Source organism: Xenopus laevis, chromosome 3S (genome assembly GCF_017654675.1).
Source record: "Xenopus laevis strain J_2021 chromosome 3S, Xenopus_laevis_v10.1, whole genome shotgun sequence".
Taxonomy (NCBI): Eukaryota; Metazoa; Chordata; class Amphibia; order Anura; family Pipidae; genus Xenopus; species Xenopus laevis.
Window position 1 is genome coordinate 55,306,445 of NC_054376.1, and position 17,655 is coordinate 55,324,099.

Here is a 17,655-nt window from a genome sequence, read left to right on the forward strand (position 1 = left end):
TAAATAGTGTGATGCATAATTCCTATATTTCTAATTCTATGGGTTTTCTATAATATGCAGCAATATGTTTATTGCCTCAGTGGCTTACATCTGTTTAATTTTCAAGGCTTTCTGTGTCCTAAACTGGGGCCACATGAACTCTGTGTTTCACATTTGGGGCCCAGTCTGATGTAGGCTGCTCTGTTGAGGCGCAGGAGACAAAAGGTTGCTTCTCAGTCCTGCCAGTATCCAATGCTGGGCTATGAACAAGAATAAAGCAAACATCAGTTATACGGTATACTGTTGACTATAGTATTCCCACAAATGTGTGGGGTTTTCTTGCCCTTTGTTTGTCTTTTTGCATTATTTGTTTTCTCATCAACTTCAGAGTTGAAAGTTTTGGTAATTTGATTGATATTTAATTATTAGCCTGGGCATGTAACAGATAACCTTGCATTCAAATTACAATGGGACGATTGTATTCCATCCACCTTTAACCTGTCAAACCAAAATGCTCACACCAGCAAACTGGGTCCAACAAAACACCCAGTAAATGACTGACATCACCTTCTATATAGAAGCCCCTTCTTACAGAGGGCTGCATCAGCAACATCAAATTAAAAGTTGCAGGTTGTAAACTCCTCTTGTATACAATTATTTCACAACAGTATAAAATTCATAACATTTTATCAGTATACAGAAGAAGTGATGGCAAAAATAAACACTAAATAGTTCTCCACCCCCTTCACATATTAATGAATTGGTTAGACTGGTAGTTCTTTTGGTTGAATGGGAGGATTCCCTGCTCTTGTAAAGTGCTAATGTTTTCTGGAGGTGCTACTCGTAGGTATAGGGCTATGTCTTTTAGTATTCAAGTTATGTGCAAATAAAGTTAAAACACTGACATAAAGCCAATAGGCACCATAGGGTGCTTTGCCTATGACTACATATCGTGGAAATTAAACCATCAGGACTATGTTTGCTTTTAACCTGTCAAAATAAAGTTCTTCGTTTTTTAAACTTCTGGGTGGACGTGGAGTGCTCGCCGACTTCTTTTCAATTAAAACACTGACATAAGCCTGTGTAAACTGATTTATTTAGCCGGGGGGGGGGGTCAGTTCCTTCCCTTCCTTCAGCCTCAGTTAAACACGCCTTGATACAGGTTCAAGATTGGGACTGAAACATTGGCCTGTTTTCTTTTAAAGATCTACTAAATAAAGGTTAAGTTTTTATTTTTCTAAAAATCCCAATGTGCATCCAGATTTCTACATGAACTCTGAATAATTGGCAATTGGATAGCACCTGGGTTAATGAAAGATTTCCTGCGTGGGAGTGCTTGATCCATCACAACAAATATAATATATATATATATATATGTGTTGCGCTATAGTAAACTGACATTACTGTGGTTAGTTTTAGCTACTTTCAGTGTGGGGTGATACCACAAATTAGGCCCTCTCTCTTAGGGGTAAGCCCTCACAACAGGGTGGAGGCAGGGTGTAGTGCAACTGTAACCAGGTGCAATCGCACAATAAATGGGCGCCAGTAGTTCTTTAATGCTTAACCAGAACTGTATTTATTCAACATAGCACATATCCACAATGGAGTTTAGAACATAGAGCAAGTAGCATAAAGGAAGCAAATACTCACAGCACCATGCATTGAGCTGGATCCCTACAGGCAAGGATTCATGTCAGCAGAGGTAGCAGTAATGTGAAAGGTACAGCCAGCTTTTAAGATCTCTTTAGTTGGCATCTAGGGGAATTCCTATCATCCCTAGTCTCAACACTTTGTCCCTACTTCTATTAGTACCCGGGAACTTAATCCCTCTAATGTCTCCTTGTTGGAGCTTTGATCTGCTCAACTATCTAAGCTATCTATCACTCCTAGAGTGATCTATGACAGAGAATGACAGAGAATGCTAATCTATTTACTTGGGCCGATGCTTCTAGGATCACAATACCCATTCCCTTCCAGCCTGCTTGGTTGGGCTAAAGTAATGGACCCAGACCTCATGTTTCCCAAGACCTTTATACTACAGGACAGTGCCACCTGGTGTACACTGTGAGAACTACATACATAAGCACAAGGTCCCCATTACGACCCATTTAGGTATCTATATATATATCTATATATATATATATATATATATCTATATCTATATATATATATATATATATATATCTATATATATATACTCATGTAGAAAGCTTGCAGCTTTCTACATGAATATACAATTCTTTCTGATTAGCACCTGGGTCTTTGCTTCAGTAAGTGTGTGCCACGGCACTTCTATATATATATATATATATATATGTATGTGTGTGTATATATATATATGTGTATGTGTGTGTATATATATATATATGTATGTGTGTGTGTGTATATATATATATATATATATATATATATATATATATATATATATATATATATATATATATATATATATATATATATATATATATATATTTATACTTGTTTTACAGCACAATGACATTCTAATATGGCCAATGCCACTGTGCTGAAGGGTTTCTGTAGTATAAACTGTGTAAGTGTAACCTTTACTATACTACTAGCAAGCTTCTGTCTACTTCAGGTTTCTCGATATATCCTTCCTAATCCTCACACAATCCTGACTGTTCCAATCCTCACACAATCCAATCCTGAAAAGTTCAAATGGGAAACCCTGTTTTTCTCAGTTCATAGTCCCCTAGTCCACATATTTGATTTATTTTACCTTTCCTCCCCCATTCACTTAAAATATTTTCATAAAAAATAAAAACAAAATTGGGCATGACTTGCAAGAATCAAACACTTGATTATAACAATGTCTGGGTGAATTTAGACATATGCAATTAAACAGAATCAAAGGAGCATTATATAAATCCAGATATTACATGTAAACCCTAATATACCTATTCTTATGCATTAGTGATCACAATGTTCCATCTGTTTTAATAACTATACCTTTTATATGCAGGAATCTATATTGTATTATTAATATAAATCAATATTGTTTAAGCATACAGATGACACCCTAAGCCTTAGAATACATAACTAGGATCAATCCCAATGAATGTATAACATAAAACATTTTTCTTTTTTATATGTTAATGCATTGAGTTGATTACCTTCAAATATCATTGCGTTATTATACGCTGTCAGAAAATATTCAGCTTGAAACTGCACACTGCAGCATTTACAGTTAACCGGAATGATGGAAACCTTGCATTAAAGAAATTATTACACCATGAAAAAGCGAGGATTTGGAATTGAATTGCCTATTGCTATCAAGACATTCCTATCTGTGATGTTCATTAAATACAATAAGGACATGGGCAGGCAACAGTGTAGGAGTTTAATATTAAACACATGGCTTCATCAAATGTGCAGTTTGCAATTTATTTGCCATCACTCACAACTTGATTATAACCTATCAAAGAAATAATAATCATGAACAAGATTTCTCATGGTATGAACATCTTTGTGGCAGCCTTGCATGCCTACAGTTTTATAGTCTATGTATAGTTTGTGATACTGTGTAACAGGTATGGTGATGAGGAATTTTCAACTCCGACACCAAAACGTTTTTAAAATAGCACTCTTTTATATACACGTATTTAAAATAGGCTTACTTATCCTTTGATAATATAGATGCTACTGCATATAGCTCTATAGCAGCCAGTGGTGGAATTGACAGCAAGCTGCTGGGCATTGTCCCTGACTGGGGTTCACTAGGGTCTAGGTTCGACCCTAGTCCAACCCTATAGTTAGTTGTTTAAGGTCATTTCACCAGCACATTCAAATAAGCATGTACTTACAATTCGACTAGGAGGTGATTAATGAAAAATTCAATCGTCTAAAATTCATGCTGGGTTCTCATTTGGAGGGGTTGAACTTGATGGACTTTGTCTTTTTTCAACCCAATTTAACTATGTAACTATGAATGGGAACAACCTGAAAATTCAATTTGTATTCGATTTGAATATGAACGAAATTCGAATTGAATTTTCCTCCCCAAAAAAATGTGGATGTCAGGAAACTTATTACCATCTTCAAATATGTGCTGCAACAGGGAATGTTTTTTATTGGCTAATGATAAAGAACACAGTCCACATTGTCAGTTAGTAATAAGTCGAAGGTCTTTAGTATTTCTACTCTTGCACTGTAACATCCTTCATACCCTCAAAGCTGCAGAAAATGTTATCCCTATATACACAAAAGAAATTTATAATAATGCCCTAGGTTTTCTCGGTGGAGAATATTGCTGTAGTCTTTATTGTCATTTATTCAATTTTTACTTTGTAATGTGATACTGAAAAACAACATGTATATCAAGTTTAATCTTTTTTCATCCTTTTTTCCTGTTTCAGTTTTTGTCTGTCCAAAGTTACCCAAATTATTTTTGTTTTATTACAAATTACTGTGAACATTGTACTTTCTTTTGAACTTCTTTTCACAGGTTTTTTTTTTTTTCAATTCAAACACACTCAAATAACTTTTATAAATAACGACAGTCTCAAAAGTCTTACATTTTTATACTTTTAAAAAGGAAATCTTGACTTTTATCCTTTAATATGCATTCAGGGCAATGGCAGGTCTGAGAAGAATGACTATTGTACAGCTCAGACCTTGGCTGCAGGGTACAATTTAAAATTAAAAACTCCGAAATTTCAGTTGCTTTTATTGCACAGTTTTAACAAAGGTTTGCAGCAGAGCATCTCTACTGTACCTACAGAATAAGTATAGCATAACTGAACCACTGAAAAGTACATTTCCTAACATGAAACGTGCTGTCGCTTGGGAGTCTTAAACCAGAGATTTTTGAAATAGACTTTCATAAATTCTACAAAGGAGATAAAATCTGCCCAAATATCACATATAAAAAAGTAGCCCAACTAATAATTGTTGATATATTGTAGGGAATATCAGACATTTTGCATTTGGTCTTTATTTTTTTATCTTTTATGGTTTTAGAATCATTTAACATGTTGATGGAATTTCAGTGGTTCCCCTTGCCCTTATAACAGAGCAGACGTTAAAATGGAAGACAGAACCTCTATAAAAAGAGAATCAAGTCATCCAGCACAAAATCTTTAGGGCCCTACACACTTCGTAGTACCAGTGATCATCTACACCCTCATCCTTGAATGTGCACTCATAAACATTGACATTGAAACAGTCAGTAGAACAGTCATCAGAAGGGCGCAGGGGTGGATTGCATTATCCTTACCAGACTCCCTTTCATTAGAGGTCTGCTGTATGGCTGTTATGCCATTGAAAAGAATCAATAAAATGTAGCCACCCAGAGCTTCACATTTATGGTTGCTGGGGTCAGTAAACCCCAAACAGCTTTTTTTATTAGCATTTGGAAAAAAATAAAAAATAGGAAAGCAATTATTTTAAAAAAAATAGAAGATTCAAATTCAAATGCTCCTAATGGTTGGTTTTATAATGTAGTAGAGGTTTGTATAAGGAACGCCTCCTTTAATGTTATGGTTTAAGCATTACTTATAGAATTTTCAAGATAAAGGCCACCTATATGCTTTCAAAGATAATTTAATCGGCCTGTAGATTATATAAATGTGAGCTGAATTATAGGACAAATAATTTAATGTAATAAAACAGCAACATTTGTGACAATTCTAGCATCCAATCAGCAGGTAGTTTTTACTGGTATTCTTTTTTTTTTTATAGCATCCGATTTGTTGCGATAGGTTACTAAACTAGGTACTAAGGTTGCTCCCCTCCAAAATAGAATTCTAACAGTCAAATGTGGTTAAGTTCTATGCCTGAGAAACATCTAGCTATTATAGTCCAGTAGACCAGACAAGTACAAATGTCATTGGCGTATATTTATCAAAAAATGAAGAGATGACCACAGTCCGCTGGAGTGAAATTCCGCCACTCTCCATTAATTTCTATCCTTTTTTAAAAAGGATTATTTATCAATGGGTGAAAGTGAAAATTCACCTTTTGATAAATATGACTTTCAAAATCCCATAGAAATGAACGGAGAGTGGCGTATGGAGTATACCCCATTGACTGTAAAGGAATCCCAATTAAGGTTTAAAGCAAGAAAAGTTCACCCAGGAAAGTACTAAATATTCTACCCATAAACAGGTGCTATATAGGTCTAGAAGGATCTATGCAATAGGCTACCTCTCTCCCATTCAAATAGCCTCTAGGAAGGTGAACTCGCTTTTGCACATAAATGCATTGAATTCTAAAATGACCAGGTCTGCCACTAGAGTGCCTTTACTTTTATTTGGTAGGAAAAGCAATACATAGAACTACATGCCAGATCTCCGTGCAAAGTTTTAATCTAACCTTGTCCTTATGTTTTTTAAAGGGGTTGTTCACTTTCCAAACTTTTTTTTTAAGATTGTTCACTTGAAAGAGTTTTTTCAATTACTTTTTTTCCCACCATTTTTCCAAAATTGTTTAATGCTCCTGTCTCTAGTGTTTGTCTGGCAACTCAGTAATCCAGACGCAGACTCTGAACTGTTACAATTTGCTACATTAGTTGATACATTTCTCAGCAGCATCTGTGGAGTATTAGCAACTATTGTATTAATTCTAACAGCTGCCTTTAACAAAACTCTGGGATTCTACTCAGCTTGATAAATATAACTAATGTATAAACTAAATGCATCCATTTAGAAAGACTTGCAGAAGATGAAAAATACTTCAATATTAGAAAAACAGTCACAAACAACAAATAGAAAGTAACTGATAAAAAGCATTTATTTTTGAAGAACTATCTGAAAACCTCTGCTCTAGTAGTATATCTAGAATTCTTGAAGCTTCTTTAATAGCGCACTCCAAGTTCCATCACCCTTTGGGTTTCTGTATTAATTATGCCTTATATTTAATAACACATTATAATCTTAAGGATATAATTGTGTTTAAATACATTAGTTACTAATGATAATTGCTGTACTTGAGCCTATGTTAATTCTCAGCTGGTGGTATCTAATGGGCATCACACGTGAATTATTATTATAGCTTTAATAATGTACCACTGACTTCAGTATGCTTAAAATGATTTATTAGCCCTGATGCTAATAGTGATGAAGAATGAAATTATTGCTGGTGATTCATTATCATAGCAAACATGGCTTTTAAACATCAAGATTAAAAAATAATTTTTTGGAAAAGGGAAGCAAACATTCTAGACTGAGCAGCAACATCTTCACCCATTTGTAGTTATAGATGAGCACAATATATCAGATATGTTTGTCTCTTGAGTTTTTATTCTTTCTGAAAAGATGTTCTCCAGTTTTGTTTACTATGGAAATAATCCAATAATCTTCCTTTTATATACTGGATACAAATGTGCTACAAAGTAATGAGTGTTATTGTGCCATGCTCTGTTTATTGTTTCACATTTAATACAAATTGCTATTGTGTCACTATCAGTGCTATGACATCACACTCTGTACTTTTGGGTAAACACTCAGTGCTACTGTATTACACTCAATATTACTGAGTCACACTTAGTGCTATGACCTCACACTCAGTAATACTAGGTCACACTCAGTGCTATGACCTCACACTGTGCACTACTGGGTCACACTCAGTGATTTTGATTAGCACCATAACATTTAAAATTAAGAGTTGAATAGTTTAAAATGAAGAGTTTTAATTATATTGTTTCCCTTATACTGTATATGGCTGACACAGACATTTCACACAGCCAAATGCAGTTTTATTAGCAGTGGGTTTACATGTCTAAATGTCAGATCAATAATAAATAAACATTACCTTTAAGCTAAAATAGACCCTTTGGACACTTGTATTTGCTGAATACATTATATGTTTTTAATTAAATAAGGAGCATTTATCGAAAGTGATCAGTAAGTATTTTGTTAACCATTGCACTTGGAACACACACCCACATTAAAAAAATCATCGCCAGCCAGCCAGTGATATACTTCTAATCTAAACATTGGGTTTATTCAGCCAAGCTACAATGCTGCCATCTGGTGCTTGTCTTGTACTAGACATTTGTGCCATAGAGAAGATTTCAAACTCATAATATTTAAAGATGAAATAGATTAGACAGTGAAAGTCAAAAAATCATCAGAAATATACAGTAGCATCAAAGTGCACATATGTAGAGCCTAAGGCCATAAAATGTCATGAAACTTAAAAAGAAACTTTATTAAAACAATGAAGTATAAAATACAATACTCCAAAGGGTGAAGTGGCAAACGCTGGCGACAATTCGGCCAGCAGTAACGCCTGCAGGGACATCACCGATTTACTAATAGGCACAGGCACCAATTAGCTAGCGAAAGAGATAGTCGCTAGCATTCATTCACACTCTTTCGCCAGGTGACAATTCGCTCTGACGAATGGATGTTACTCCACAAATTCACTAAAATGTAAATTTTACTGAACGTTTCCTCTTTCGCCAGACCTGCCTTCTCCAACTCAGACCAGGCGAAGTGCACTGAAGTGCATAGATCTTCCTCAATCTTCTGTCACTTACATCATATTCTTTAGTGGAAAAAGCATCAAAGTTCAAAAAACGCTTGCATCTTTTCCTTTTTTCAGAGTGATAGCCTGCAAAAGTTCTTAAAATTTTTTATACAGTGGGCTCATGTGTCGGGCATTATAACAACTCTAATGTCTTTATTAAGGTTCCCTGGACATGTGTAATTAACAGTGGGAACGTAATTTGCTGCAACATATAACCTAAAGACATCCATTCAACTTTAAATTTCCCACTGTATGAAAATTAACCTGAGCGCAAGACCTTTAGTGAATTTGTGCTAGGCAGAAATGAACGCTATCGCATCTTCCCTTTGAATTGCTCGCATTGGCGAAGTAACGCTAACGAAAGTCACCAGTGTTTGGCGCCCACAACGAAATTCCGCATTTTAGTGAAATTGTCGTTGTCTGAGCGAATAGGCGTTAGGTGCAAAGTGGTCACTGGTAGTGATCGGCGAATTTATTCACCAGGCACAAATTTGCGGCGAATTCCCGCAATTTGCTGCCCGCCGAATAAATTCGCAAAACCACCACGAAAATTTTGCCCAAATAATTTTCGGGCACAATTTCGCCCAAAATTTGCCCATCACTAGTCGCTGGCAACTTTTCGCAGGTTAGTGAATCTGCCTCCAAATGTCTTGCTTAGTAATCAGATGTGACAGATTTGTCCTCATTTTTTTCTTATTTGATAAAATGAATGTCAGAAACAGAAGTTATATCTTTCTTCCCAGTTGGCAGTAAATACAGCTTCATATATCCCAATAATTTCTCAAAAGTTGTGACTGATCTCTTAATGTAATTTATATACAAGATCTGTTACTTTCTTTTCTGTAATGTGGAGCACTATGCTACAAAATAAATCAAGAGGATAATAAATGAGAATTTATATTGCTGTATTTTAAAGACTTCCTGAAAAAAGGTTTCTGCATAATAGGTCCTAAAAGGTTTGGTCAGATTCTTCCCAATCCTAATTTGCATTATTTGAGGGAAGAATAAGAGACTGCAGATTATGCCGTTATTAAGGTTTTGGGTTTTGTCGAACACTCAGCATTTGTCTCAATCCCAGTGTTGCAAAAAGTGCTGCCTGAAATAGCAGGATACAAAAAAAAGTGCTTGTGCACTTATTTAAAAAAATATTGAAAATTAGATAATTATTTATGAAAGGCTATAGGTTTCATTAAGTGTAGACCTCTTGATTTATTATTCTGGTGCAGGAGTGGGATCTGTTATCCAGGATCCCATTATCAAAAGCACTCTGAAATGCATTAATGTTATTTCCATAGATTTGTATTTAAAGGGGCAGTATATCTCAAGTTTAGTTGGTTTGTTTTGAACATACTTTTGCCTATTATCACAAAAAAAGAAATCTATGTTTTTAATTTTTTGAGGCTACTCCTTGTTTGGTCTACGGGATGTAGATAATTAGATTAGTAGTATACAACCCCCGCCCTAAACCCTGTGTTGTGTTTTGGTATCAGAAGTTTTGGTATGCAGGGGAATTAATTGTGCAATGGAACAAATGGAACACTAATGATCTACCACTTTCTCTAGACAGCATATTGAGCTCTTGCAGGTGCACCTTGTGCTTGCAGTGTAAGTGTGTGCATGTGGGCAGCTCATAGGAATTCCCATGCATGCATCCATGTTTCATGCAACATTAGAGATAATGGTAATCAAATAGATCATAAACACTTTTCAAGTAAATATATTACATCATGTTAAAAATGTACAAGAATTTCACATCCCAAGCAACTACTGTATATGCATAGATTATTATTATATACATTTGTCTGAAGGACAAAGATAAAGTGTGCACTTTAACCCAAAACATTGCTTTATAATAATTACGTATCACTGTGACTTCATTTGTCTTTGGTGCTGTAAAAAATGTTGACTGTCTGCCTGTATTTGATGCCCAACCTTGTTATATCCTTCTAATGTATGAAATCACATTCTATTGCCTTTCCAGATTAACTCTGTTACATGCCAATTGTCTCTAAATTAAGTTGTAATATGAGAAATTGCCTTTTTGTGCTATAACATGACTGTATTATGAGTTGTATTAAATTGAACATTTAAAGTTTTTGTAACAAATCAAGCAGGGTTTCTGTGAAGAATTATTGTATATGTCCCTGTAAATGAAGCTTTGCACCAATGGCTTGTAAAGGGAGTTTTTTTGTTTGGGAAGTGTTTCAGTCAGTGGTGGTTTTGGGGCCTCCCAGCATTAAGGGCCCTATGAGAGACACAGATAAAACTACACAGTACCTAATATGTTTATTATATTCTGTTTCCTGGTATATACATTAGAGACCTGCTGCAGTATCCATGCTCTGCACCTCTGTCATTGCAGTATGATAAATGATAATATGATAAGAGATACAGATATAAGTAGCATAAGTATTTGCAATTCCAAATATGGCAGTATACATGTGTATGAGCAGCAAACAATATAAAACATGATTTTGGTTTAATACAGTCAGTCAGCAGAATTAATTTTTATAATATTGGCTTCCCACCAAGTGCTCTTTCTCTTCTCTTTTTCTCCTATCTGTCTTCTCTATTCCTCCCTTTCCCTGTTAATAGTCTCTTGCAATAATACAATATATGTAGAGAGTATGCTTACCTTTTCCCTAACTGCCACTTCCTTGTGTATGTTAATAAAAGTGAACTTTAATGGTTTCCCCTTAAACCTGGTTAGGTGCTGTTTGTTTAACATATAGTTGTAACAAGAACAGAAACAGTTGATAATAATTTACCTAAACAAATACAAACAACTTCAATTAACTGGACCGTGTGTGCCGAGTTATTGCTGTGGATACAGTTAGGTCCATAAATATTTGGACAGAGACAACTTTTTTCTAATTTTGGCTCTGTATAGTGATGGGCGAATTTATTCGCCAGGCGCGAATTCGCGGCGAATTTGCGAGATTCGCCGCCAGCGAATAAATTCGCGAAACGCCCGCGAAAATTCGCGGCAAAAATTCAAAAACGAGACGCCGGCGCCGTTTCGCGAATTTTTCGCCATTTCGCGCGAAATTCGCAAATTTTTCGGCGAAGCGAAACGGCGCAAATTCGCCCATCACTAGTTCTGTACATTACCACAATGAATTTTAAATGAAACAACTCAGATGCAGTTGAACTGCAGACTTTCAGCTTTAATTCAGTGGGTTGAACAAAAAGATTGCATAATATGAGGAACACAATCACTTCATTTTATGGGCTCAAAAGTAATTATATATATTTATGTTTGGCTGAATCCAAATGCCTGGCAAAACCAAATTCAAATCCAAAAAATCACGTGACTTTTTGTCGCACAAAAAAAGAAGTAAAGAATATCTTAACTGCACGCATAGTACACTTTCGCCCTTGTTTCCCTAATTTACATATGGAAATTAGGGTTCGTATTTGGTTTGCTATTCAGACAAATCGTTCACAAAGGTTTGGGATTCAGCCGAATCCTAATGACTAATATATATAGCCACTTTTAAAGCAAAATTAGATAATATAAAGTGTTAGTAGAATTTCAGTTTGTCAGATGCAAATAATCCTGTAGATCTTTCCCATAGAAAGTTTAAACTTTTTCTCTTCTGGCAACTTTAAATTGATTGCCTTTAGGCTTTCTATCCATAAGGATAAGTGACTGATATTTTTTTGTGTAAGCAGATATATCTATTTTTTCAACCAGAGAAAATGAAATTACAAAAAATGGTGGGCAGCCCCTCCAGAGTTCTCCAGAATTGATAAAGCCACTAGGAATTATTTCCATAGTTCTGTGCATTTGCATTGTAACACTCCACAGTAGCTGTGCGACTCCACAGAAGTTGCTGAAATTTCCTTCTGCTCTTCAGCTGTTGCTTTTACTACCAAATCCCTTTACTTTAAAGGAACAGTAACATCAAAAGATGAAAGTGCTTTAAAGTAATCAAAATATAACATACTGTTCCCCTGCACTGGTAAAACTGGTATGCTTTCTTCAGAAAATTTACTATAGTTTATAAACAAGCTGTTGTGTAGCCATGGGGGCAGCCATTCAAGGCTCAAGTTACGTACATAGCAGATGCACTCTGCAGAATCCCATTGTATTCTTCTACAGAGTTTATATGTTATCTGCTAAGTTACCTGTGCCTTTTCTACTTTTTCTGACCTCAATAGTTACCCCCATGTCTACACAGCAGCCTGTTTATATAAACTACGGTAGTCTTTCTAATGCAAACACTTTTACCTATGCGGGCAACAGTACATTATTTTTTAATAACTTTAAAATGCTTTTATTTTTTGGTGTTACTATTCCTTTAAGTGCATTTATAAGTTAGAACACAATTATTTTTTGCTGTTTTGCAAAAGCTAATGACCATATATAATTAGTGTTTTCTATTACTGTACTTTGTCTTTTCTTAAAACATTTGAGCACAGGTTAAAACTTTAAAAGGAGTTTAACTGTTTTTTTCTTATGCATGGTAGCTGTCATACTGCGTTGACAAAATGTAATGTAAAACATTATTTGCCCATCCCAGTGAACAGTGTCCCCTTGTGGCCAAAGTACAAACGGGAGAACGATGGATGCTCCACTAGACATGGAAAGACTCACTTTTATTGCAAAGGGACACATTTATGAAGTGGGGAATTCTGATGCATTTCCAACAGCTTTCATTTTATCATATTAACACTTTCTTGAGGTCCAGGAAGGTGACAAATTGGCACATTTATTAGGAACTGTTGGCTTTTATAAATGTGCCAATTTGCTAGAACAGACTTGTATACTAAATCTGACCCTTATTATTTTAGCAATGATGGCTGCAGTGTCTCTTTTATACAATAAGGTATATATTACAGTGACATGATTACAGTGCTTTACTTAAACATTTGTTCAGATGACAAAGCATCCATCAAGTTCAACCCTCCAAATAATCCCCATAAACCCCTGTTTTGTTCGTAATATTTAGATTGTAAGCTCTTGCAAGTAGGGCCCTCTAATTCTAGTTTTTAATCTGTAAACCTTGTTTGCTGAACTATTGTAAGACCCCGTTAATCTTAAAGGGAAACTATCGCGAAAATGACAATTCAAAATAAGCTTCCTCCTACTGAAATAAGAAACTTTGTAAATACAATCAATTAAATAGTCTGCATTGTTTCTGAAATAATCCAGTTTATATTCACTATTCCTCTCTCAGCATCTGTTTCTCTTCATTCTCTCATCATGCAGCATTTGGGTGTCAGATGAATGATCCAAAATATCTTATAGGGGGCTCTGTTTCCTAGCAGATGAATTAGAGCTCGTTCAAATAACTGATTCCAGTACAAACAAAATCTTACAAAAGAACTGCCTTTTGCACAAATTCTGCATGTAGAGAGACAGGATTTCTGGTGATTTTAATAGAGTGAGCTCGAATACATATTCTAGGCAAAAGGAACCCCCTATAATATATATTGGATCTAACTGTCAATGAATATCTGACATCCAACTCCTACATGAAGACAGAATGAAGAGAAACAGATGCTGAGAGAGGGATAAACCTTATTATTTCAGAAACAGAACAGAATTTTGAATTGGTTGTATTTAGAAAGTTTCTTACTTCAGTATGCTGAAACTTATATTGAATGTTCATTTTCGCGATAGTTCCCCAAATACACAATGTGCTGTGCCAGTGGATTCACCTCTGAAATAATTTTTTTCTAAAAGCTGATATACAGAAATTGGAATTTCATTCTACAGTATATTGCAATTATGGTCCAGTAATTTCTTGCATTGAATTAGTATTACAGATATTGGTAGATGAGTGCATTAATAACATTGTAAACATTGGAGAATGCAAATGCAGGATGAAAATATCAGTGATCCTCTATGCATTCACAATCCTTTTATTTCCTGTATTTTGTATTTTGAAACATTTGTACCTAATGTGGCTGCTTTTCTAAAAATAAAATACTTGCTGCTAGCCAAAACACAAGGTTATTGTCCTTGTTGTGCCTGTTTGGTCAACACCCTCTGGGAGTACAGGAGAGGGCAGAAGATTTATTCAAAGAAGTATAAACCTGTATAGGGCAATCCTTCACACCTCTTATTCTACAACAAATATGGCCCAGCCAATAGAATAAAGCCATCACATTCATCCCTGCCTGGACATACACACAACATTCATTTACATTTTAAAAAGCCTTCTTCCAGCAGGTCATTTATAGGTATTTATTCCTGGTGGTACTCAGTAGACTCATTGGCACTGGAGAGACGATTATTGTGAAGCAACTGGTTTGATGTCTTATGGAAATGAGCTTCCATCCTTGGGAAGAAGACTTCCTGATAGTCTATGCCTTTAAAACACACAGACATGTAACGTTAACATCATTATAAAAGGATTTCTTTTTCCTTATTAAAAAAAAAAAATCACCCTCAATTTTATCTAGTTTGGTTTGTAAACTCGGGGGATCTGGATGAACATGAATCAAATGCTTCTGTTTGGATTTACCGGCATTGAAGATATCAAGGATTATCTGTATAATTTTCTTTAGTTTTCAACATTCCCTCTGCTCAGAAAATGTAAGTATTCATTATTTTAATTGTTTAGAAATCTTAACTAAATTTGTTCAATTGTCAGTTACACAAATCTTGTTTGCATCTCTTTTTATGTACAAATAGGGCAAACAATAGATACATATTATATGTGATGCTTTTATATTTGGGAAATATTTGTTTTTTTAAATCACAATTATATTAATACATTATTAAGGGTTTAAATTATAACTTAATGCCAATTAAGGAACTCATGCCAATTAAATATTATTATTTTGCACAATATTAAAATATATCCACCCACATTTTATTTATACATGTATTCAACATTTTGTTGAACAGTTTTTTCAAGTTATTTGAAAATATAATAGTTATTGAAAGCAGTATCAGTCTGTCCCTTTCTGTTCTCTGTTCTGCTGGTTTTGACTTGTAAAGCAGTGCAGCAACCAGCTGATTAGAAGATTTATGAAAACATACTCACTTGTGGTAACTGCAGTGTTTCCTCTGTGAAGTTTTAGGGCAAAGTGAGAAAGATAAAATATGAAAGTATACTACAGGAGTTAATTTATTAGTGGGTTTTTTTCTTTTCTCTTTGTGTATAGTTTTTTTATCGTTTGTTAATTTTTAGGGCAAGGGTGCAAAAGAAAGAGAGGATAGGGATCGGAAGAATGGTCTTGAGTATATTTTGAGACCTTTATAAGGGGGTCTGAAATTCTCCTCATATGTCATGCCATGTCTATTTTTTGTCTTTCATAAATACATACAGTGAATCCTCAATTTATATCCCCTGATTTTAAGTTTCCCCGCATTTTTCACTGTTTTTCTGTGGTCTCACCAATATATTATGCATAATACATTTCCCATAATTTTTTTGTGGTTCCCTAAAAAAATTAAAAATCTGTGTTCTACTGTATATGACAAACTGACATGGTAGAACATAAGTTGGTATTCCCTTTATTAGTTTCTAGTTGCCCTAGTTATCTTGGAGGAACACCTAGAGCAATATTGTGTGTAAGTTGGGACAACACCCATATGGAATAATTTCTCTCTATTGGGATGACAGTTCTAATGCTTTAAGCTTATGGCGCTTCATATGTTTGTAACCATAATGCTAGCTATCTTTAGTCCCTCCAAAATTGTTTTGTGTGGAGAACTAACATGTAAATGTATCTGGTAAATGAGAAAAATTGTTCTTGTTTACATAGTTAGACTAGACTAATAATGATGCCTAGTCCCAGTGTCAGTTTGAATAATGTTATCTCTATGAGAGAAATAGGAGTCTGTCATTTTCAAGGAGGCAGTAACACTGGATTAAATTGTATGCACTGAAACCATATCAATATTTATATCTAATTAACTTTATTACTAAAAAGTTGTTTGGCTTCCGTTTGCATTTATGTTATGCATGTTTATTTTATATGGGTGTGGCTACAGAAAGTATTTTACTATACAATATGACCGTTATTCCTGCTTACGGTTTCACCTCAAGTACCTTGAGGCATTTGACTCATTCTGCAGAACAACTGATTAATGTAAATGCCAGTAAGCTGCCAGTAAGATAGATAAAGTAATTGCTGCTAGCACTAAGTAGGGCTCATTTTATAACATAGCTTTTACATTACAAAAATTCAGCTGCCATTAGAAACCAATCACCAGTCAATATTGATCAATACTCAAAGATCTTATTAGTTGGTATTGGCAACTGATCAATTGAACATCTATTTTAGTTAAATGGCCCCAATAATTTCAGGGTTAGTTCAGCCCTGTCTCATACAACCAGTTTTCATTGTTTTTTACCATTGCGATAATTCTGGTGCAGTAATACATGGACTTCTAATATTGGCATATATATGTTAATATGTGAATATGTTACTTAGCAGGTTCAGAAGGAGGCCCTATATATATATATATATATATATATATATATATATATATATATATATATATATATATATATATATATATATATATATATATATATATATATCCAATGATGTCTTTTGGGGACGTATTAATTGTATATTTTTAGACTTCTAGATGTTGCATTATTAACATATTATTTTAAGTGAGCACTAGACACTAATATGACACACAGCTAATTTTATAGCTTTAATCACTTGAATTTTAATGGGATAGTTGTGAAGATTATACTAATATGTATACAGCGGTTGGGTTTTAGTCAATATTTATTGCACTGTTCACTTTAAATTTGACCTAGTATTAGGTCACTTCCTGTGCACATTGAGGAGGGGTATATATAAGTTATGTATCATTGTGGATATGTTTGCCTTGAGGTCCCTTTGGGACCTAAACGTCACGTTGGTTACACATGCAATAATAATTTCTTTATGAAAAATACCAGTGTTGCTGGTCTTCTTTTGTCTCTTTTTTTTTTGAGTAGCTGTGCTTAGAACTGACCAGAGAAACATCGGATTACTCTTCTTTGCTCCCCAGCATAATTTTTTGAGCAGAGCGACAACACCAGAGTTTCCTTTCCTCTGTAACCTATTTTATTCTACTAAGCAATTGGTGCTGTTCTTTCAAATGCATTATGTTAGCAATGTAAAAACTACCAATATTTGGGAAACTAAAAAAAAAATATTTTAAACTGCAAAAGTAAGAAAAGGAAAACTCCCTGACCTATTGTGCAATCATTTGTTTATATG

At 34.6% G+C, this 17,655-nt stretch overlaps 1 protein-coding gene across 3 annotated transcripts in view; it reads left to right on the forward strand.

Moving 5' to 3' along the window:
• Window positions 1–17,655, forward strand: part of bmp7.2.S (bone morphogenetic protein 7, gene 2 S homeolog) — a 39,760-nt gene that overhangs the window by 18,092 nt on the left and 4,013 nt on the right. The window contains exon 1 of one of the 3 annotated variants that reach the window (XM_018255489.2): window positions 14,682–15,016. The exons of the other annotated variants lie outside the window; for them this stretch is intronic. The gene's annotated coding sequence lies outside the window, so the exon portion shown is untranslated. Of the gene's footprint in view, window positions 1–14,681; window positions 15,017–17,655 lie in introns of those variants that run through there. 3 annotated transcript variants of the gene reach the window in all.